The sequence below is a fragment of the Mauremys reevesii genome, linkage group 6, assembly GCF_016161935.1.
Source record: "Mauremys reevesii isolate NIE-2019 linkage group 6, ASM1616193v1, whole genome shotgun sequence".
Lineage (NCBI taxonomy): Eukaryota > Metazoa > Chordata > Testudines > Geoemydidae > Mauremys > Mauremys reevesii.
In genome coordinates, this window is record NC_052628.1 from 120,231,391 (window position 1) to 120,255,451 (window position 24,061).

General features: G+C 45.6%; 1 long non-coding RNA gene across 2 annotated transcripts in view; it reads right to left on the bottom strand.

Annotated features, from left to right (window-relative positions):
- Positions 1-21,724, bottom strand: part of LOC120408536 — a 62,584-nt gene extending 40,860 nt beyond the window's left edge. For both annotated transcript variants that reach the window (XR_005600763.1, XR_005600762.1), the window contains exons 1-2: positions 21,635-21,724; positions 15,418-15,651 (exon numbers count right to left, since the gene is read on the bottom strand). This is a non-coding gene — a long non-coding RNA (uncharacterized LOC120408536). The remainder of the gene's footprint in view (positions 1-15,417; positions 15,652-21,634) is intronic.
- Positions 21,725-24,061: the final 2,337 nt, after the last annotated feature.

Genomic DNA, 24,061 nt, shown 5'->3' on the forward strand with positions numbered 1-24,061 from the left:
CCAAATGTCTTCAAACAAAGGAAAAAAGATATCTGCTCCATTCAAGAGGGGATGTACTATGTGCCACTCTGAAAGTCTTCACAGAAAGCTGCTTTTGAGTTACCTGAGCTCAAAAAAACAACAAACAAACAAACAAACCGCATTTGAAAAATATCAGGTGACGAATGCCTTTCGTCACATTTAGATAAGAGCTGAACAGATTTGTATTATATTAAAAAAATCTATTTAGCTGCTAAGAATCCACAATAAATTTCAGCCCCTTCCCCTCCTTTTAAAAAAAATGTGTTGGAAAGAACCTGCGTTTAGAAATAAAAATGACCTCTCAACCTGAACTATCCTGCAGCACCATAGCATCATTACCATGACAATACCACTGAAGTCAATGGAGCTATTCACCAGCTGAGGATCTGGCCCAATGAGATTCTCTTTTATTACCGAAACACTAGTGATTTCCAGCAGAATATGGTCCTGATCCTGATCTAGGCCTCAATTATATACCTCTAACTTCAATGTACCAATTAACACAGCGATTGGGGAATTAGGAGAACAGCTTTCTCTGTTGATAATAGGTGTTGTGCGCCAAATGCCATTCACAGTAGTCTGCAAATTAAATCCAAAGGATGATGTAAGTAAGGCTGGGTGGATATTGCAAAACAAGGTTTTAAATAAATATTCTATGGCAGATTTAAACATAGTCACTTTGATTCTATTTATAGCCCTTTTGAATTCACTTTCCACAAATAATCTAGCTGACAATTTTACTCTCGGGATCATTCAAGGAAACAGTAAATTTTAAGGAAATGTTGGTGACTGTTTGGGGAAAGAGAAGATTGAATTTGTAAATGGGAATATTTGCACTGGAGTCCTGAGTTTTAGAGTTACGCTCATCCACTCAGGGAAAAAACCTTGCATCGGACCTAAATAGCCAATCAAAACTAACCAACAGTGTTTGAATTCCAAATGCCCGCAGTGAACCTCTCTCAGATGACTTACAGACCAAAGAACTAGTCACAAAATTAGTCAGTGAATAATAAGCAAATAGGAGAAAACTGGAAGGTGTTTACAGACAATTTGCGAACAGAAAAAAGGGATGAAATTCCTTGACTAGATTATCCCCTGCAAATGATTCATCTAGGTCCCCATTGAAGAAAGCATTTAAGCACATGCTTAAATCCATTCCTATTCATCAAAGCACTTAATTTTAAGCATGTTCTTAAGTCCCATTGGAAAGCATGTGCCTAAAATAAAGTACCTGCTTTACTGAATAGGGACGGACTGCTGAATCAGTATCTATTCTGTAACTACCTTTATGTTGTCCTAAAGCTACTACATGCAGTTTATAGAGCATGAGGCTCAGAGAATTTTGCTGATATCAGAGCTGATAGAAAAAATTGTATGATTAGGACATTCAGATGCTATTGCCAGAGGACATAAAAACATGCTATTACCTCAAATAATCAACCTTGTATTTCCTGAAGCCTTTTTGTCTTAGAGCAGACATGTCTGGAAGCAGAGGAAGAAGGACAAGGAAATCATGAGACCTGATGATAATGTTGAATCAACCATAACACTATAACTAATTTGACTTGTATGTTCATTCCTTACCTGATTTTCAGATATTTGATGCAGCATTAGCACTCAGCCTACACTGGGCTGGGAAACATTCTCCCTGTCCCAGTGCTGGTCAGAATTTCATCCAGAGGAAGATATGCCCTTTCTTTGGTTTCCTTAGTAAAGATGCTACTGCAGAAATTCCCTGTACTTGTGCATGTGTTTGCCAGCTCTTCAGAGTGGCTGCATTATATTAGATGAGAAAGGCAAATAAAAAAGTGTCTGAAATGGAGAATGTTTCTGCCTGAAATTAGCTTTAATTTTAATTAATTAGGTACCTTGGGCCAAATTCAGCTACAGTGTAAGAATGCACAACTCCAGTGGTGTCACGAGGAGTGATTTTGGTCCATTGTGTCATCAGTGAAAACTAATGCATGTCTGCCAGTTGCTCGTTAATGCAAACTAAAATGACTGCTGTACACCTCTCCTCAGCCGAGAAAACTACTGGCAACTCTGAGAAACAGTGTTCTGGGGAGATAGAAATGTATAAATTGCCAGCCCCTGGTCTCCGGATTATGGCTGAATGTGGTTGTGAATGTTAGATCATTTCTACGTCAAGGTGCTTTCTCAAGGTGCTGAGTATGTTTCTAATTGCAGAGATGTCTGGGTACTGTAGAAGGTTAATGAATTTATCACTCCCTGCAGAGCTGCGAGTGCAAGGTGGAGTCAGAGAATTTTTTTTTAGTCATGGCTTAAAAATTCACTTCTATTAACAGCAACTCATCCTTAGAGGCTACATCTTTTGTTGGCACTCCTTTTAAACCCGTCACCTTCCCCCCAGAAACCACCAGACACAAATTCCAGCTGAAATGGAGAGCTAAGATGCCTTCCTGTTTGTCTTCATCAAAAGGTTTGAGTCTTTTTCTGTTCAGCCTTTACAGGCAGTTTGATCTCAGTGGAAACCTTGGTAAACCCAGAGACCGATTGCTAATGAATTGTGGGGGCTCGTGTGAACCCCTTGTTAGCAGCGCTGACCTGTGGGCCTTGTGGAGGAAACTCTCAGCTTCCATTAAAAAAAAATACGGCCCTCATCCTGCAAAAACATAAAGCCTGATCCAAAGCTTATTGAAGTCAATAGAAATCTTTTCACTGACCTCAATGGACTTTGGATCTGACCCTTCCTCCAAGTCTCTCACACTTGGATTCTCACTGAAGGGAATGGGAGAGCTTCCAGGATAAAGACTGGATCCCCCTCATAGTCACAGCCTGAGACCCTGTGACCAGGAAGGAGTATAAAAATATAGCTCAGGCATGCAGGAGTGAAATCAGGGAGGCCAAATCACACTTGGAGTTGCAGCTAGCAAGAGGTGTTAAGAGGAACAAGAAGGGTTTCTTCAGGTATGTTAGCAACAAGAAGAAAGTCAAGGAAAGAGTGGGCCCCTTACTGAATGAGGGAGGCAACCTAGTGACAGAGGATGTGGAAAAAGCTAATGTACTCAATGATTTTTTTGCCTCTGTTTTCACAAACAAGGTCAGCTCCCAGACTGCTGCACTGGGCAGCACAGTATGGGGAGAAGGTGACCAGCCCTCCGTGGAGAAAGAAGTGGTTTGGGACTATTTAGAAAAACTGGACAAACACAAGTCCATGGGGCCGGATGCGCTGCATCCAAGGGTGCTAAAGGAGTTGGTGGATGTGATTGCAGAGCCATTGGCCATTATCTTTGAAAAATCATGGTGATCGGGGGAGGTCCTGGATGACTGGAAAAAGGCTAATGTAGTGCCCATCTTTAAAAAGGGGAAGAAGGAGGATCCGGGGAACTACAGGCCAGTCAGCCTCACCTCAGTCCCTGGAAAAATCATGGAGCAGGTCCTCAAGGAATCAATTCTGAAGCACTTGGAGAAGTGGAAAGTGATCGGGAACAGTCAGCATGGATTCTCCAAGGGCAAGTCATGCCTGACTAACCTAATTGCCTTCTATGAGGAGATAACTGGGTCTGTGGATGAGGGGAAAGCAGTGGACGTGTTACTCCTTGACTTTAGCAAAGCTTTTGATATGGTCTCCCATGATATTCTTCCCAGCATGTTAAAGAAGAATGGGCTGGATGAATGGACTATAAGGTGGATAGAAAGCTGGCTGGATCATCAGGCTCAATGGGTAGTGATCAATGGCTCCATTTCTAGTTGGCAGCCGGTTTCAAGCGGAGTGCCCCAAGGGTCGGTCCTGGGGCCGGTTTTGTTCAATATCTTCATTAATGATCTGGAGGATGGCATGGACTGCATCCTCAGCAAGTTTGCAGATGACAGTAAACTTGGAGGAGTGGTAGATACGCTGGAGGGTAGGGATAGGATACAGAGGTACCTAGACAAATTAGAGGATTGAGCCAAAAGAAACCTGATAAGGTTTCAACAAGGACAAGTGCAGAGTCCTGCTCTTAGGATGGAAGAATCCCATGCACTGCTACAGACTAGGGACCGAATGGCTGGGCAGCAGTTCTGCAGAAAAGGACCTAGGGGTTACAGTGGACAAGAAGCTGGATATGAGTCAACAGTGTGCCCTTGTTGCCAAGAAGGCTAACGGTATTTTGGACTGTATAAGTAGGGGCACTGCCAGCAGATCGAGGGACGTGATCATTGCCCTCTATTCGACATTGGTGAGGCCTCATCTGGAGTACTGTGTCCAGTTTTGGGCCCCACACTACAAGAAGGATGTGGAAAACTTGGAAAGAGTCCAGCGGAGGGCAACAAAAATGATTAGGGGCTGGAACACATGACTTATGAGGAGAGGCTGAGGGAACTGGGCTTTTTTAGTCTGCAGAAGAGAAGAATGGGGGGGATTTGATAGCTGCTTTCAACTACCTGAAAGGGGGTTCCAAAGAGGATGGATCTAGACTGTTCTCAGTGGTACCTGATGACAGAACAAGGAGTAATGGTCTCAAGTTGCAGTGGGGGAGGTTTAGGTTGAATATTAGGAAACACTATTTCACTAGGAGGATGGTGAAGCACTGGACTGGGTTCCCTAGGGAGGTGGTGGAATCTCCTTCCTTAGAGGTTTTTAAGGTCAGGCTTGACAAAGCCCTGGCTGGGATGATTTACTTGGGAATTGGTCCTGCTTTGAGCAGGGGGTTGGACTAGATGACCTCCTGGGGTCCCTTCCAACCCTGATATTCTATGATTCTATGAAGCTAGATTCACCCGTGAAAGAGGAATTTCAAATTGAGGTAAAGAACACTGACAATGGGGGTGGGTGGAGAATCTCCTAATATGGAAAGGACAGAACAACCTGCAACAAGGTTCTCTGGCAAACCAAATGAAAAGTATCAGAAGGGTAGCTGTGTTAGTCTGGATCTGTAAAAGCGGCAAAGAATCCTGTGAACTCTTTGCCAAATGAAAAGTGACTCTGTGCCATTAGATGATATCGCCTGCACTTGTGAAGGACGCTTTAACTGCCTTAGTACCTGACCCCGCTTGTCAGCACAGAGGGCCAGGTCCTCAACTAGTGTCATCAGAGTCACTTCATCGAAGTCAGTGGATCTAGGCAAGCACCTCTGCCATTTCCACATTTTCTGTTATTTTTCCCCCCACTCATTGAGTAACGGGCCTACCCTCTCCTTGGCCTTCCTCTTGCTTCTCATGTATTTGTAGAATGTTTTCTTGTTACCCTTTATGTCTCTAGCTAGTTTGATTTCAATTTGTGCCTTGGCCTATCTAATTTTGTCCCTACATACTTGTGTTATTTGTTTATATTCATCCTTTGTAATTTGAACTCGTTTCCACTTTTTGTAGGAGTCTTTTTTCATTTTTAGATCATTGAAGATCTCCCAGTTAAGCCAGGGTGGTCTCTTGCCATACTTCCTATCTTTCCTACGCAGTGGAATAGTTTGCTCTTATGCCCTTAATAATGTCTCTTTGAAAAACTGCCAACTCTCTTCAGTTTGAATGGCTCGTCAACAAAGACAATGGGCTGCGGAATTACTTAGCCTTCCTGTAAATGTTTCAGACAGCCTGTAAGTAATGGCTGCTCTGACTCCGCAAGGGCATGTGACCAAACCACATGACTCTGAACTCCATTTTGGGGACCTGTATTGTTCCACAAACTGTTCTGGGAACCAAGTTTAAAACAAAGGGTTCCCGCCCTATGGAAAAGCTCTATAAGGCCGGGAGTGAGGTCATCGGTTGTTCTTCACTCCCCCACAACTCAACACCTGAGAGAAGCTCCAAAAGAAAAGGACTTGGAACGGGGTTGGGGATCCCAAGCTGCAAAGCAAGTGCAGCTTGTGCCGTGAGAATCTGAAAACCTGCTTGTATCATCAGTCTGGGTGAGAAATTGCTGATTCATATCCAATCTTTCTATTATTTTAGGCTTAGTTTGCGGTTTTGTTTATTTACTAGGAAATCTGCTTTGATCTGTGTGCTATCACTTATAATCACTTAAAATCTATCCTTTTGTAGTCAATAAATTTGTTTTTGCTTTATCTAAACCAGGGTACCTTTGAGTGAAGTGTCTGGGGAAAAATCTCAGCTTGGTTAACACAAGCGTATTGCGCATATCCTTCCCCCATTGAGGGGAGGGTGAACTTTATGAGCTTACATTGTACAGATCCCTGTGCAGTGCAAGACGGTACAATTTTGGGTTTCTACTCCAGCAAGGGTGCAGGGGGGAGGAGCTGGGAAGCTGGCTGTTGTCTCCTGCCTGTCTTTGCGCAAGGCACTCAGGTAGCTCAGTTTGGGTGTGTGGCACCACCTGCTGTTGTGTTGGGCAATGACAAGGCCTCAAGAGGCTGAGAGTCACCAACAGAGCAGTGTAGGAAAGGCCGGCCCCGCTGGCAGGTTAAAGGGGCGCACTGGCTCCCACAGCTCCCAAATTGCACCCCAGGGGTGACAATCCGTCACACCCACCTCTCAGCTGCATGCACCAGGTGGAGGGTGGCTTTAAAGGGTAACCGGTAGCCCGGGGGCAGGGGAAGAGGTGCCAGCTGCACCAGGGAGTGAGGCCAATGCCTGGAGTTGTGGGACGAGTGACTTCAGCACTGGTAAGGCCACTCTAGAAGTGATGATCCAAATTCCCCACCCCCTGTTTTGAGTTGGGGACCCAGGAGAAGCCCTGAGGGCGGGGACACGGACACTGCAAAGACGGTGACTATGCCGCAAACGCAGGAGGCAGAGCCTGGTAGGAAGCCACACGGGGGGAGTGTAACTTGGAGTAGCCCAATGAGTTAGGGTCCTCGGTGGGGAGCCAGTGGAGTGGGAGAGCCCAGGTCCGTCTCCCCTGTTCCCCCCCACCCCCGACAGAACCCTAAGAGGAGAAGAAGGGACACAAAGGAGGGACAGGCCAGCTGTATATGCCCTGGCAGGACCCCTCTAGAACGAGCAGACTGAAGAGAACTGTGCAGCCACTGCCTGACCTCTAGGCCAGTCAGCCACCAGCCTGACCCGCTACAGGGATGTGGTTGTTGGGTGCTGCATGCATGCAACATTCCAGCCTGTGTAATATCTGATAGTGCCTGCATTTGATTTAACTGCCCTTGGGAGTCATCACAAGCCTTCAGAACAGAGATTTCCTCCAAAAGAGGCATTTGATTTGTCCTGAGAACAAGCCCAAGTCACTCCTGCTTTCCCCCTCATTTTACCAGAGAGTATAGGGGGCCCAGTGGCTAGAGTGGGCCCTTGGCTTCTATTCCTTGATCTCATGCCTGACCTTGGGCAAGTCCTTTAGGGACAGATTTTGAAGGCGTTTAGGTGCTTAATTCCCTTAGGTTCCTAAATAGCATTAAAAATCTGACCCTTACTCTCTCTGTGTTCAGTTCCCCACCTGACCAGTGGGGATGATGGCACTGCCCTATTGTGAGACTGTGGGGTCCCCTCATATGCTAAGGGGGGGGGAGAATCCTGGCTGTCTTTTACCATGAGAAAACAAAGCCCTTGCATATGCCCTGCCACCCAGACTGAGGGAGCGCCTCCTTGCTGAGGTGGGGAGTCACAGGCAGTCAGCTGTCAAAGCAGCCAGGCTGCTATTCATCCCACCCACAGAAGGGCCCTAGCAGAACTGGTAAATTCATGTGCCCTGCCTAGGGGCAGGAGGCAGGTACAGTGTGGTATGATCGTGGCAACATCCCTTCACAGAATATTAGGGTTAGAAGGGATCTCAGGAGGTCATCTAGTCCAACCCCCTGCTCAAAGCAGGACCAATCCCCAGATTTTTACCCCAGTTCCCCAAATGGCCCCCTTAAGGATTGAACTCACAACCCTGAGTTTAGCAGGCCAATGCTCAAACCACTGAGCTATCCCTTCCCCTCCACTTGCTTACTGGAGTCACTTAATCATGGTGAAGCTCTCTTCCACCTGCATCTCTCCCATTGGGAGGTTTTAATGGCGCACTAGGTTTTGTGGCTGCCGCACCAGAGTGAATTTCCTGGGCCGCAGCCGCATGTGCACAGTGGCTGATTTTATAGGCTTGTATGTCCATGAAATGGGCAGAGCTCAAAGGGAAAGGTAATTGGAGCTTTTCAGTGTGCTGCAATACCTGTGTTAATTTGATTTATACCATCCCTACGCTCTGAGCGATCCAAACCAACGTCCGCTTTGCTTTCTTTACTGTCAACTGCACATTGCACAGTGAGTGACATTGGCTTTCCCTGAGCTACAGCAACATTTCCAGGAGCAGAGATTTTTCCTCTTCTCGGCCTCATGCTTTTACACCTTTCCCTTGGTTACCAGTCAAAGCTGCTTTGCATTCCCTCAAGTGGGGCTCACCATATGTTCCTGAGGTTGCCATGATCAGAGTGGAATTGACTGTAAGGATTTCTACATAGATTGGAGTGTCAGCCCTGCTATGGCCCTGAAAACATCAGTCTGGCTTGCAAAGACTCCCATTTGGCTATCCTGTGTTACTTTCCCTTTCGTCTGATTTTAACAGCCATTTGCAAATGTTGGCACTTAGCTCTGTCACATTCCACCTTTGACACTACCCTCCTAGTACAAAATGTTGAAAGCTCTCAGAAAATCTAAGGGTTTCATGATTCCCACTGAATCTCTGTCTTCTACAGTAGCCGTGACAGCCTGGAGGATTCCAAAACACGATTAGGGCTCAACCTACTTTCCCTGAAACCACGTGCTTTATTAATTAAATGCTGCTTTTTTCAAATGTTTGCCTATTTGCACTTTTAATGTTCTTTCTGACTGGCTAACTGGACTGTAGTTTTCCAGGTGGGTCCTCGAGATCATTTAAAAAGAATAATGTAATGCTGGCTGCTTTTAAGTTTGCAAAGATCTCTCCCAAGCCGAGTGAGCTTGCAACAATTGCTCTTTAAGCTGCTCCACTTTCTACTCCCACTTCTTTTAGCACACTTGGAAGTGCATTTTCTATTCATAGCACCTTCTCAATTTTAAACATTAATGAGCTTATGATTAGGGATGGGCAAAAACTGATTCAGATCAAATGACAGCCAACCCAGAACTGAACTATTTTTTAAGTTTGAAAAAGTATGTTCCATTTTCACATTTTATGACAACATTTAAAAGAACAGCCCTTTGGAAGGGGGGAAGGACTAGCTCATTAATAGGTCTTCTCTTTCGATCACTTCCTGCTTTCAGCCGCAATGAAGAAAAGGGTACAGAAATCTGCTATAAAAACTTTTCTTGGTAATTTCAGAACTGGTTCAAATCAGGAAGTCTCCTGAGACAACCTGATCTCACAGGATTTCTAGCCTCACCTGCAAACCAAAGACATTCAGATACGTTTGGACAAACTTGAGATAAATATCCGCACTCTGAGATGCTGATCCAAACAGAAGTCACACGGTATTGCCAACCTCAAGCATTGTAAAAATCACAAGATTTAAAAAAAAAAAAGAAATGTTGAAAGCATTTATTTGCTTTCTGGATTTTGAGCCTTCAGGGTTCATGTTTTCAAGCATCTTCTCCATAATCACTTGCTTTTGTAAAGAAACGGAAGCTGAGGGTTTCTTGTAATCACAAGACTACAGGAGCTGGGGCTTTGAGAAAAACATTGAGTGTCAGAAGACTCACAATAAAATTGCAAGAGTTGGCAAGTCTGCTCACAAGTGCCCATCACCCTCTAAAGAAGTCTCTGCTCTCATTTCTTCCTTCTAAAAGCTGCCCACACCTTCTCAGTCCTCATTTTATGCTTCTGCAAGTCTAGAGTTAAACTCTCGCTCCCTCCATGTGTATACCCGCACACCTGTTAGCATTAATGAAACTTAAGTTCTTATGTATCTCAGGGAGAATTCTCTGCTTAATGTGTAAATGCAGATGGAAAAAAACAATTGTTTTGCAATCTATTTTTGACAATAGCTCAGAATGACCTGGGTTTCCAACAGCCTAGAGAGATTGTGATTAACAATTCAGGTATTGCATTTCCAGTAAGCAAGGCTCTCCTCATCCTTATTGTTATAAGGAGCATAGGCATGTCTCCACCTTACAAATTCCTATGCCTTTTTCTCACTATGTAATAATCACATATTTAGAGCCTTAAAGTTCTCCTTTTTGCAAACAGGAAGTGACTGTGGGGAGGGGAACTTTGCTCACCAGGACCATGAACCAATATCCGTTGGAGTCAATGGCTTGGATCTCCTTAATGGAGCCAGGTGAGCAAGATGTGCAGAAATGCCCAGCCACTTCTCTTGCTTTTCCTGATCCCCTTTTACTGGCATGCTAGGTTTAAATTGGGTTTTGCAGTCTGTGCTAGGGTAGAGTTAAAGTGATGGTGATTATTTGAGTGTTCTTGGTCATGTGTTGTGAGGGTGTAACCTTACTCCCAGATTTCCAGGATTTCTAGTATTTTAGGTGGGTTTGTTTTTTTAACTCTAACATTGCTGCTAGATAATATACACCCAGCATATTGGTTTGTGCCTGCAGCCCAAGTGTCCCCAAGTTTTTGTGTTGGTGTATCCCTTTCTTTTCCAAAAGGCCTTGGGTCCCACTGTGGAGAAGTACTGCAGTCCAGGACCACAGGAATGGGGAGAATTCTCCACAAATCATGTCTGGTATAATAAGAAGCGATCTCCGCACACTAGCTGTCTGGCCATGTGCCTTGGTTGCATATGATTTGGTGAGGTTAGAGTATTTCCAGGTTAGAAAGAAGTTCTCATGATGGAGACCCATGCAGCCATGAATGTCACTATACTCATTAGAAAGGCGAATTAAAAGTGAAAATAAATATAGCTGAACTTTAAACCCTTATCTTGTGAGCTAATATATTTGTTAGAGCTTTGCCTTCATTTCTAGTTCTGATGCTGGTATGCCCACAGCATACGCACTGAAGGTAGAGTGTCTATTGTTTCTCTCTTTCTGGGAGGTTGCCAGGTAACACTATGATCTGAAAGGGGAACTTCTGCGATTGCATTGACGTAACCTTACCCTCACCATTTCTTTGCACGGTGGTAAAATTAATGTCTCTGCAATTATATGCAGCGTTTTTGCCTTCATTACAAGCTCAGCGACCAAGTCACTTGCTTCCAGCACTTTATCAGAAACAGATACACAGTCTTTCATCGTTTGCACTTATTTTTCATTCTGATCCTTCAAACGCATGAAAAAATATTTCTCCTTATTGGCAAGGGATATGGATGTTTGCTTGTAAGGTGTCATTTGAACTTACTTGGCACCACTGCATGGTTTGAGAGTTGGCCCTCGCACACAATACAGAGGAAGATGGCAAGATGGCATCCCCTATTAATGACAATCCAAGCGGCAAATAACTCTCACAGGAACATCAGCTCACTGCTTTGACTGTTCTGAGTTCAGATTCTGCTTCATCAATGAATGTAGATGTGGAGGTCCCAGAATCTCTTTCTTCAAATATTTGTCCGTTTTTGAGTCTTCAGTTCAAAATTCACCACTCTAACTTAACGGCTGACAAGAAAACATGGCTCCCATGTCAGACCATGCGAATGGCAAGGACATTTGAGTGTAGCCTGGTGTAACGTGTGTCTCTCACACCTACGCCTGAACAGCAACAACACAAAATGCCATTTGGTTCTGACACTAAAATAAATGAGATTTTTTCCCCTCCTCCCAAGTGACTTTTCCAAAATTCCACGGCACACCTGACGGTGCAGCAGTTGGGAAACCCTCGGTTAGGTCATTGTTAGCTCACCAGCTAAGATATAATATTTTTCTAAATTTTCTTAGCTGCTGTACTACATTTTTTTTGCAAACCACCCTGTATTGCCTCAAGGAATGATCTCCCTTTCTTAGCTATTCATTGACGTCCTCATTAGAGTTTCTGAAACCCTCCGGAGCTGTGTTGTAACCTTTGAAAGGCTTCTCCATTATCTGCATAACCATTAACTGACTTGCTTTAATCACCTTGCCCTGCAGGTCCATGACTGCTCCTCATTATCATTATCATCTCTTCCACCTCAGTTCAAACCACAGCTACTGCCTGTGCCATTTATTTACCCTTCAGCCAAGTGCCTTCCCTTGCCCGTTTCCTTACTTCTCCCCCTGTGAGAACTAGCCTTTCAGTAAGGCTCCTCAGGCTGCTCTCCTTCAATTCCCCAGCTCCAGTCACATGCCTCATTCAGCAAAACCTCGCGGAGCTTAATTACATCACAGCTCAGTTTAAACACCTGGGCAGAAAGTTCTGCATTAGTTAAGGAAGGCAAGTAGGGGCTTGAGGCAAACACAGCAGAGGGTGGGTTCTGCTGCTCCTTATCACAGTGAGTGTTCTGATCCATTTGGGGCCAGTCCCCACGGCCAGTGTGGAGGGCAGCTGGGGTGACTTGCCAACTTAGCACCGTTGTTAGCTACAGCCTTGCACTCATGGGACCATCAGAGCAGTATTCGCACTAGGGAATTATAGGCTCCTCATGCTTAGTCACATGGTTTTGTACTTCTGCCCCTCATCACAGCATCTGGGCGCCTTCTACTTTAATAAAATTGCTATTCCCAAAGTCCCTAGACGACTTTGTGGAGTCTCTGGCTCTTCTCCCATTGCTGCAGTCTCGTTCTGAATCTCTAACTATCATACGCTGTGTGTGTAGAAGGGGGATCTGCCACTGCCAGCATCAACCCCCGCTCAGCCCCACTGTTGCAGTGATGTGCGCAGTTACCATGTCTGCAAAGGCCCTTTAATGGCTCCCCTTCCCACGCTGAATTCTGCATTTGGTAGAGCACTGCTGTATGTGTCACCTTTACTAAAAAACTGCAGCTCTGTGTCCTAGTGGGCAGAGCATTGGACTGGGATTCAGGAGACCTGGGCTCTATTTCTGGCATGGACCACGGCCTGTTGGGTGACTTTGGGTAAGTCACTGCCCTGCTCTGTGCCTCAGTTTCTCCATCTGTAAAATGGGGCGGATGGGACTGATGTCCTTTGAAAAGCCCTTGGAGAGCTCTGGTGAACAGCGCTATATAAGAGCTAGGTTATTTGTTATGGAGTGCCATGGGAGATCACAGAAGGCAGCCTGTGAAACGGCACTTTTCGGTCTGCTGGTGCTGGGCAGCACAGCTCCCCTGTGGGGTCAGAAGCTCGGTACCTAGCTCTGAGATCACACAATTTGGCATTGTGCTGGGGACTGAACGGAGACCCTGAGGCAAGCCCATCTGTGGTGTAACCTCCCTGACTGCGGTGGAGTTGTACCAGGGATGAAAGTAGCCCCTCACCTTTCTACACGACGCACTTCACCCCTCTCTGGGGGGAATGGCAGCTTTAACACCAGCCATTGTTCCCACCGGCGCCTTCAGGGTTTTGTTTCCCAACCAGGGTGTTTATTTCCTTCTGCTCCACACAAAATAAAATGGGAACAAAAGACAAATCCTCGACTTGAGGGCTTCAGAGGAGCCCGTGAAACCTGAGCAAAGCCCTTATGTCACTGACCCTTCCTGCGAACGGTTTTCATTGTGCGCCCGGGCTGTGTAGTCACTCTGTTAGCACCGCGGGCAGTGTGTGGCTGCCGAGAGAGGGCTGGGACTGCTGCAGCCTGTGGAGATCAGAGGCCTTGGAAATCACGCTGATTGTGTTTCACTAGGGGAAAAGTTACCGGACTGACGTGGATGGGAAAAGGCGGTTTATTAAAAACCTAGAGTATTAAGGAAAAGCCCCAGCAGCTTGGGAATCCCAGGGGCTCCTCTGCCTTCATCTTGTGTTGGACACCATCTGCCATGGGAGAAATGTGACACTGGAGGGACAGCCTACATCTCTCTGCCACCTCCTCTTGTTACTTGAGTTTCTCCCTTTGGGCCGGATGGTCATGGGCCCTTCTCCGCTGTGCTGGGCAGTTAAGGGAGCAGGGCCTCTGTCGAGCCCCTGCTCAGAGAAAGACTCTGGCCCTGGGCGAGAGCAGAGATGGCTTCCCTGATTCTCCCCATGGTAGGGAGGTAGATGGGTGGGGGGTAGGAATGGGTGGAGCTGGGCTCTGCCCCACCCCCTCCTATGCACTGGGCAGAGTGCTGTTCATTGCTACGAGGGTGTCAGTGACCGGGATGTGGGTGGTCATGCCCAGTGGTTAGAGCTGGGCCCATGGCCCCGTGGTTAGAGCCAAGGGTCAGCAACTGGAACCAAGGCTCAGGACTGGTTTACCTGGAGTGAGGCAAGACAGCAGCAGGGCTGGGGACAAGCAGTTGCAGGAGCTATTGCAGCCTTTCTTTGAGCAGCCGCCAGACTGCTGCTGCTGGGCTTAAGAGCCGGTCTGCTGACTCTTCCAGCCAATCCGGCGGGGTAACCAACCAGGCAGCCCACAACAGGCCCCCTGTGCTCGTTAGGTTCTCCGGAGCCTGGCTCTGCTGCAGGCCCTGCTTCCTGACAGAGCTCGTATTGAACAACTGCACTTAAAAGTTACGTAACCCCACAGAAACCAGAGCCGGCTCTTCGCTGCAGCCAGCCGCTCACTGTCCCTCTGCTGGCAGCCCCAGGCCCTGCCTTCCAATCCCCACTCTGGCCTCACACCTACACCTGTCCACCACAGCTGCTCCACATGCACAGCAGCTGCTAAGCACATACTGGGAGGAGGAAGTTGCCTCACGGGGAAGGGTGACAGACTCTGCCCTCCCAGAGCAAAGGCACTAGCAGGGGAGGAATTGTGGCTCCGAGTCATCATGTGTTCTCAGGGCTGCTCCCGGGGGAGAGTGGTTACGCATTGCCCTGCTCCAGGCAGACTGTACAGCGGCTGTTGCTCTCACCAAGATTGGTCCAGACCCTGCTGCTAAAGGGGGCCATGGTTTCTCAGGCCCCACATCACCAGCACCACGTAGAAATGCTGCTGTTCTGTTTTCCACTCATGCCCTGCTGCGCCACGATGCAGAAAACCAGCCACGTCGTGTTGATGGAGAACCCTGCTGTGGTAATAGCCAGAGCCCCTGCAGGGTCAGGATGTCTGTCCTTGTAGCATGTCCCTGGCTGGATGTGACCTAAAAACACCTCCATGCCAGCTGGCAAGGGGGTGACAAGAATATCCTGATCCTAGTATGGAAATTCCCATTCACCAAAGATTGTCACGTGAGGTCTTCAATGAAAGACTCACACTGGTGATCAATATCATTGTGAAGTGTATGTACGGACACTGTATGAGGAGTGATGTATGTCTACTGAAAATATGTTCTTAATTCTGTGGCACAGCAGAGGTGGAGAAGCAGGTTTACTGCCAGACAAAAGAGGTTTGACATGGAGATTAAGCATTGTAAGCCAACATGATGGTTACACATCTACATACAAAGTCAACAGGGGGAGATGAAATCAGTAGGACACAGAAAAAAACAAGTGATGTGGGATTTTACTGTCCCTGAGGACAGACAATGAACTTTGGGGATCTAAATGGAAGGCAAAAAGACTCCCCATTTCTCCTCCACCTAGGAAGTAAACGGGCAGCACATTAATGAAATACATTAATGAAAAACAGAATCTCTGCTTACCTTGGTGGAAGATGCTGCCAAAGGCTTGGAGGGGCGGGGGGATCAGACTTCTTTAGACTGGAGTTTAAATGGTGGAGAGAAGGGCGATACCAGGAGTGTTGGTGGAAGGCAGGATGTTCATGTCATGGTTTATTGGTGAATTTCCCAGTAGGGAGGAAGTCACACCGTCATCATCGTCAAGGCAAATTCAAAAGAATGTAGTTTCATTGCAGATCAAGCACCACCCAAATCCATCTGAAGGTCAAAAAATATTGTGATATAAATTGGCACAAAGAGGATTGACATTTTTCACATGAAAAGTTTTTTCACAGAAAAATAGCCTTTAAAAAGAAACCAACCTAAAAATTTTCGCACAAAAAGTCAGCATAAGACATTTTCACAGTGGTTTTTACTGAAATGTTTACCATAATTGTTACGGACATTTTAATTTACTGAAAACCATGTTTTCTGACTGAAAATGGAGTTTTTGTAAATTAAAATTTTGATAAACACGTCAAAGAAAAAAAATGGGTAAAATGTGGATTAAAATATATTGCAGAAAACTTTGCGAACAAATGGAAAAGGGGTGCATCTTGACCCCAGGAAAATGAAAGCAACTTTGAAATATTTGCTAAATTGTTTCCTCATTTTTCGACCGGCTCTCCAAATAACGTCAGCCACTGCAACATAGGGTCTGTGTTTCCTCCATTAGTGGCTTAATCACATTAAAAAGCTTGTGAATTTGCTAGGGCCTGGGCACTAGCAGAACTCCTCAGTAGCTTAGGGCTTGTCTACATTTAGTTTGCAGCAAGCTGGGATGTAAATCTATCCCACACTTTACTCTTGGGGAAATTCTGTGCCAAAAAATTAAAAATTCTGCACACAATATTTTAAAATTCTGCAAAATTCTGAATATTTTATTTGTCAAAATAATGCAAATATAATTACTCTGGTTTCAATAATTTTGGTAATTTATTTAACTACAATACAATAGATGGAGAATGGGAGTGGTGAGCATTGGAGGAAATCCGCAAGCCCCCTTGCCTGATAGTAATGACCCTTTATTTCTAGTTATTAGTCAACAAATATATGCAGCCATATGCTCAGTGCTACATCATAGGTAACTGAAGAGCAAGTGAGGGCTGGGAATCAAACTCACTATTTATATTGGCTACTGATCATCTCCAGGAAGGTCAGTAGCAAACAGTTCATGGGGGATATTTTGATAGGAAATTTCCTAAGTCCTAAAATTTAGACCATAAGAAGGGCCATATTGGGTCAGACCAAAGGTCCATCTAGCCCAGTATCCTGTCTTCCAACAGTGGTCAATGCTAGGTGCCCCAGAGGGAATGAACAGAACAGGCAATCATCAAGTGATTCATCCCCTGTTGCCCATTCTGAGCTTCTGGCAAACAGAGGGTAGGGACACCATCCCGGCCCATTCTGGCTAATAACCATTGATGGACCTATCTTCCATGAATTTACCTAGTTCTTTTTTGAACCCTGTTATAGTCTTGGCCTTCACAACATCCTCTGGCAAGGAATTCCACAGGTTGACTGTGCGTTGTGTGATAAAATACTTCCTTTTGTTTGTTTTAAACCTGCTGCCTATTAATTTCATTTGGTGGCCCCTAGTTCTTGTGTTATGCGAAGGAGTAAATAACACGTCTTTATTTACTTTTTCCACACCAGTCATGATTTTATAGACCTCTGTCATATCCCCCCTCAGTCATCTCTTTTCCAAGCTGAGAAGTCCCAGTCTTATTAATCTCTCTTCATACGGCATCCGTTCCATACCCCTAATGATTATTTTTGCCCTTTTCTGAACTTTTTTCAATTCCAGTATATCTTTTTTGAGGTAGGGCGACCACATCTGCATGCAGTATTCAAGATTTGGGTGTACCATGAACTTATATAGAGGCAATATGATATTTTCTGTCTTATTATCTATCCCTTTCTTAATGATTCCCAACATTCTGTTTGTTTTTTTGACTGCTGCTGCACATTGAGTGGATGTTTTCAGAGAACTATCCACAATGACTCCAAGATCTTTCTTGAGTGGCAACAGCTAATTTAGATCCCATCGTTTTATATGTATAGTTAGGATTATGTTTTCCAATGTGCATTACTTTTCATTTATCAATATTGAATTTCATCTGCAATTTTATTGCCCAGTCACCCAGTTTTTAGAGATCCTTTTGTAGCTCTTCGAAGACTGCCTGGGACTGAACTATCTTGAGCAGTTAGGTATCATATGCAAATTTTGCCTCCTCACTGTTTACCCCTTTTTCCAGATCATTTATGAATATGTTAAATAGATCTGGACCCAGTACAGACCACTGGGGGACACCACTATTTACCTCTCTCCATTCTGAAAACTAACAATTTATTCCTACCCCTTGTTTCCTATCTTTTAGCCAGTTACCAATCCATGAGAGAACCTTCCCTCTTATCCAAAGATTGCTTACTTTGCTTAAGAGCCTTTGGTGAGGGACCTTGTCAAAGGCTTTCCGAAAACCTAAATACACAAAATCCACTGGATCCCCCTTGTCCACCTGCTTGCTGACCTCAAAGGCTTCTAGTAGATTGGTGAGGCATGATTTCCCTTTACAAAAACCATGTTGACTATTCCCCAAATTATGTTAATCTATGTGTCTGATCATTCTGTGCCCTTAAGAATCTGCAACCTGCTTGTATCATCACTTAAGGAGAGGATCTGCTATTCATATCCAATCTCTTTAGTATATTAAGCTTAGATTGTGTTTTTGTTTATTTACTAGGTAGTCTGCTTTGATCTGTTTGCTGTCACTTATAATCACTTAAGTCTATCTTTTGTGGTTAATAAATTTGTTTTTGCTTTATCTGAACCAGTGTGTGGGAATCATAACTCAGGGGCAAAAGGCTGTTGCATATTCCTCTCCACATTGAGGGAGGGGGTGAATTTTAGGAGCTTACGCTGTACAGTTCCCTGTGCAGCGCAAGACAGTATAATTTTGGGTTTACACTCCAGAAGGGGTACGTGCCTGGGGAGCTGGGAGTTGCCTTGGCTGTAGCCTTCCTATGCAGGGGCTAGTCAGGGAGTGTGCATATAACTGCAGCTGGATGTGTCCCTACCTGTATGTATGCTAGTGAAAGTGTAGGCTGGAGGCAGTTTGTCACAGCAGTACAGTGTAAAAGAGAGCCCAGGCTGGTGGGTCAAGGGGGCTCAGTGGTACCCCAGTTCCAGGTGGCACCCCAGGGGGAACCCATCACAATGCCCATGCCTTGAATACTGTGTACAGTTCTAGTCACCCCATCTCAAAAAAGATACATTAGAATTGGAAGAGCAAAGAGAAGGACAACAACAATGATCAGAGGTATGGAACAGCTTCCATACTGTGACATTACAGTCTATATGGTTTTATAAAAATATGCTAATGAGTGAATATAATGTAACTGGAATACGCTTCATGCAAAAGGTCTCTTGTAAGGTATCATTACAAAGCTTATAATCTACTGAGTGTGGTCATCCTATTTGTATAAATGTACCACTCTTGTATCTGAAACTAGAAATATAACTCTGAGGGCCTATTATAGTTATGCAAAGTGTGGGCCATTAATGGTGGTTTGGAATCTTGATGACACCCATTAAACAGGACAATTGACTGCAGGTGGGTGTGTTTTACCTGTAAGTCTTCCTGTATATGTGTGTGCTGGCAAGTGGGCAATGAAGTCTTGCAGTGATATGTGATCACGTCACCTGCACTGGAATCCATCTTTAACTTGGTGTCTTTCCATTGAGAAGGAGGGGGCGGGAACCCAGAGAGGGACAAAGGATTCCTTCATTATGCAAAAGATATACAAAGGGGTGGAACAGAACACAGGGGGAGGAGCCATCATGAAGAATCTCCTAGCTACCACCTAAGCTGGGACAAGGGCTGTACCAGGGGAAAGGATTGTGCCCAGGCCTGGAAGGTGTCCAGTCTGAGGAAAAAAACTTACTGATGCATCTCTGAGGGTGAGATTATCTGTATTCAGTTTGATTAGCCATAGATTTGTGCATTTTATTTTATTTTGCTTGGTGACTTACTTTGTTGTGTCTGTTACTACTTGGAACCACTTAAATCCTACTTTCTGTATTTAATAACATCACTTTTTACTTATTAATTAACTCAGAGTGTGTATTAATACCTGGGGGAGCAAACAACTGTGCATCTCTCTCTATCAGTGTTGTAGAGGGCGAACAATTTATGAGTTTAACCTGCATAAGCTTTATACAGGGTAAAACGGATTTATTTGGGTTTAGACCCCATTGGGAGTTGGGCATCTGAGTGTTAAAGACAGGAACACTTCTGTCAGCTGCTTTCAGTAAACCTGCAGCTTTGGGGCAGGTAATTCAGACCCTGGGTCTTTGTTGGAGCAGACAGGAGTGTCTGGCTCAGCAGGACAGGGTGCTGGGGTCCCGAGCTGGCAGGGAAGGCAGGGGTAGAAGTAGTTTTGGCACATTAGGTGGCAGCTCCCAAGGGAGTTTCTGTGATCCAACCGGTCACACATACAATGAGATATTTAAAAGATTTGGACTGTTTAACTTAGAAAACTGATGACTCGGGTAGCGGGGGGACATATGATAGAAATCTATAAAATCATGAATGGTGTGGACAGTAAATAGGGAAGTGTTATTTACCCCTTCACATAACACAAGACCCAGGGGTCGCCTGATTAAATTAATAGTCAGCAGGTTTAAAACAAACAAAAGGAAGTACTTCTTCATACAACACACAGTCAACCTGTGGAACTCATCCCCATCCTTAGAGGTTTTTAAGGTCAGGCTTGACAAAGCCCTGGCTGGGATGATGTAGTTGGGGATTGGTCCTGCTTTGAGCAGGGGGTTGGACTAGATGACCTCCTGAGGTCCCTTCCAACCCTGAGATTCTATTATTCTATGTCGTGAAGGCCAAAATCATAACTAGGTTCAAAAAAGAATTAGATAAATTCATGGAGGATAGGGCAATGGGTATTAGCCAAGATGTTCAAGGATGCTACCCCATGTTCTGGGTTCCTCTAAGCCTCTGACTGCCAGAAACTGGGACTGGATGGAATTACCCAGGGCCGGCGCTTCCATTAGGTGACCTTAGGCGGTCACCTAGGGTGCCAGGATTCGGGGGGCGACATTTTGTGTGCTCCCCACGGGGCATACGGGAGCTTCCGGTTCCGCTCCCGTTGCGCCGCCAAAGAAGGACTTTCTGCCGATGTGCAGTGGAAAACAGTGGCAGGCAATTGAGCAGCTCAATGACTGCTGCTGTTGCCTGCGGCATTTCGGTGGAGGGTCCTTCTTCAGCAGCGCGATGGGAGTGGAACTGGAAGCTCCCGTGTGCCCCATGGGGAGCGCACAAAATGCTGCCCCCCGAATTCTGCCTAGGGCACCAGAAACCCTGGCGCCGCTCCTGGAATTACCCTGTTCTATTTATTCCCTCTGAAGCACCTGGCATTGGAATACCGACAAAGCTTGGGAGAGGAAAGAGTCCCAGGGAGATGAAGTGACTCACGCAAAGTCAACAGCAGGTCAATGGCAAAAACCCCAGGATAGAACCCAGGTTTCCAGACTCCCATTCCAGTGCCCGATCCACTAGATCAAGCTGCATAAGAAACAGGTGCTTATGCAATTTCCTCAGTCACTGACACGATGCTGAGCACTGCATTATCTCCTGCTTACTGCATCCCCTCAAACTATGTGGCAGCCTAAACAAATCTCTGGCAAAGGTGTCGGAAGACGCAGCTAAACAAAACCTATCGATAGATGCAGCGAATGTACTGTCCTGTGCATTGCAGAAGCTGAGGTTTCTGTTTCCGCTCTGATAACAGTGCCAGGAGCACGCAGCATGTGCAAGTTTTAGGTTTTAAAATTCACCTTCCAGGGTAAGCAGCTTACAGTGTGCACTGGCCCTCAGAGGCACGAGCTTGCCAACATCTTCCCTTTGAGTTTCGGTCACCCGGCTGTGTTTATCTCACCTTCATCCCCAAGCCAACAAAAGAAAATTAAAGCTAGTTTTGTCCCACTACTAAGCTTGTGTGTCCATCAGCCCAAGGGAACATTCCACTCCTGGTAGGCTGTAGCTGTGTGCTCACCATGAATACTGCCCCCCCAAAAGTGTCCCCAAGAGACAAGTACAGCTCTCCTTGACACTCTTGAAGACCTATTGGCTTCACTCGAGTTGGAATCTGTGCAACAGGGAGTGAAAGCTGGGCTCGAAATATTTACCTTCCAGTCAAGGAAATTCCTCCCTCAACATATTCATCTTTAAACCTTCGGCTTGTCAATGAAACCCATTTTCTGAGCGGGTGTAGCCAGAGTTGCTGATAGGATAAGACAAAGAAAGCTGGTTAGAAAAATGGTGCTGAAGGCTTTAAATGGCTTCTCTATGTGGCTAGGCAAGGATTCGTTCTATAGTCCATTTTGCATTAAAAAGGGCTCATCTGGGAGTTTTGCTCGAACGTGAGTGGAAGTTAAAATTAGCCTGGCCATGGGTAAAAATGTATTGAAAGCTATTCCTGGGTGAGGGGAAGGGGAAGAGGAGGTGGGTGTCAGCTAGATCGCAGATCCATGCAGCCCTCAACAAACATCAATACTAGATCTGTTATGCTAACGAAACGCTGCCTTGTCGTGCTCTTGTACTGGGGAAGTGGCTTTACACTGAGCCAGAAAGCCAGTTATCCTGGCCACCAGAAAGCCATTCACTAATCGAAAGGCAGGATGAAAGAAAACTCATCTCGACAGATTCTGGCTCATGCAGAGGCCTCTCCCGCCTTAACGGGGCTCTGTTGAAGGTTCCCCTTGTGCAGTTTAAAGCTGTCACAAGTTGGAGCTGTCCTAAGGTTGCTCTAAATTACACAGGGGGGGAATTGCAACTGGAGGCATTGTGGCGTGCAAAGGCGGCCTGGCACAGGCTCCAAAGTAGGTCCAGCACACTTGTGCCAGGACAGGTGCTCCCATTTGGCCAATTAAGAGGGTGGGTCAGCACCTGAGGCTCTAAAGCACGAGAGAGAATCAGATCCAGGGAGAGACCCAGTGAGTTAGAAGAGATCCAGTGAGCTGGAGAATCAGAGCTGCCTGAGCGGGAGTCATGGGGGGCTGCCAGAGACGGTATGTTTGGGAGGTGGGGGATGGCTGGAGGCAGGAGGAGCAGCAGAGGGATTACCTGCTGCTCTAAGCCAGACAGCTGGAGCCAAGGACTAGAGCATGTGTTCACACTGAAATAAAACACCCACTGCTGCCCCGTAACAGCTGACTTTTCCTGGAGTGGCTTCACTTGGTGGATACTGCTTCTGGGCTTGGCCAGCTAGCATTGACGGGTGGGACAGGGAAGCGATGCAGATAACCAGTAGTAGTGACAGAACCCGCAGGAGGACAAAGATCACTTTCCTAGAAATCTGTGTGGTGCTCACCCTGGAGCTGCCCTGCTGGAACACCTACATGAGAGCTTCCCTCCACCAGATCCAGAAGTGATCCAGAAGTTCACTACTCCTGATTGTGATCACTCAGTAGCTTACTCGTTTGGCAGATCAGCAGTCAGGGCAGTTGTTACGGAGGTGTTACTGAAGAGTGCTGATGCCTGCGCCATAAAGCTTAAACCTGTCCTTAATTGACTTAAGCTAAATCGATATGCCAGGTTTATATTGATAATATCCATGCAGTCTCTTGCACTGGTTAAACTAAATTGATTTAAAATAACCCCTTTGGTGAAACCAGTGCAATTCTGCATGTAGACAAGCCCTCAGACAAAATTTCCATTGAACTGGAGCTTCACCTGAGTAAGGAAAGGAGAATTGAGCCCAACTAAAGCCAAGTCGCTGGCACAAGCACCTGTGGCGATGCAGCTATATTGGTGAAAGTGTCGATATATGTTTGTAGATTATTATAATTTAGAGACGCTTCCTCATAAGGAACAGTATAATGAACATAGGAATTTGGAGATGTGCCCTGAAGGCAGGGGTTGGGAACACCCCCTGGTTGTGGGCAGCAGTTCACCAGAGATGCTCGCCAGTTTGTTTGATTAAAGTTTTATTCCTTTCTCATTCACTGGTTTGATACTTAATGAACCCCACGATCGTTACATGGTGTCACAAGTGCTAAATGAGAAGGAAACTGCAGTCATTTTGGTGGTAATTCCTGTGTTTGCTATTGAAAGCAGAGACAAAGGGAGGCAGCAGAGAAGCACATGGAGCACCAGGCACAGAGGCTTTTGCATGTATTTGGTGAGCACAATAGCAGCTTGACTAGCTTAAGAAGGGGGTGGGGCCAAAATGGGTGTGTTGCAACCTCCATCCAGTCTGCAATTGTCAGGCAAGATTGCAGAGAACTGGAAAAAATTCAGACAGAGATTTGAATTGTATTTAGCAACCACAGGGGCAGAGGAGAAAAATGATAATGTGAAATCATCGATTTTTTTGCATGTTATTGGGGAGAAAGCACTGGATATTTATGACACCTTTAAGTTTGAAGAAGGAGAAAACATGAAGTAAAATACTGACTAAATTTGAGGAACATTGCATGCCAACAAGGAATGACACCTTTGAGAGAGACAAATTTTTTACATGTATGCAAAAAACTGACGACAGCATAGAACAGTATGTCACAGAATTAAGGAAACTCAGTAAAACCTCTGCCTTTGGTGAGCTGACAGAGCCT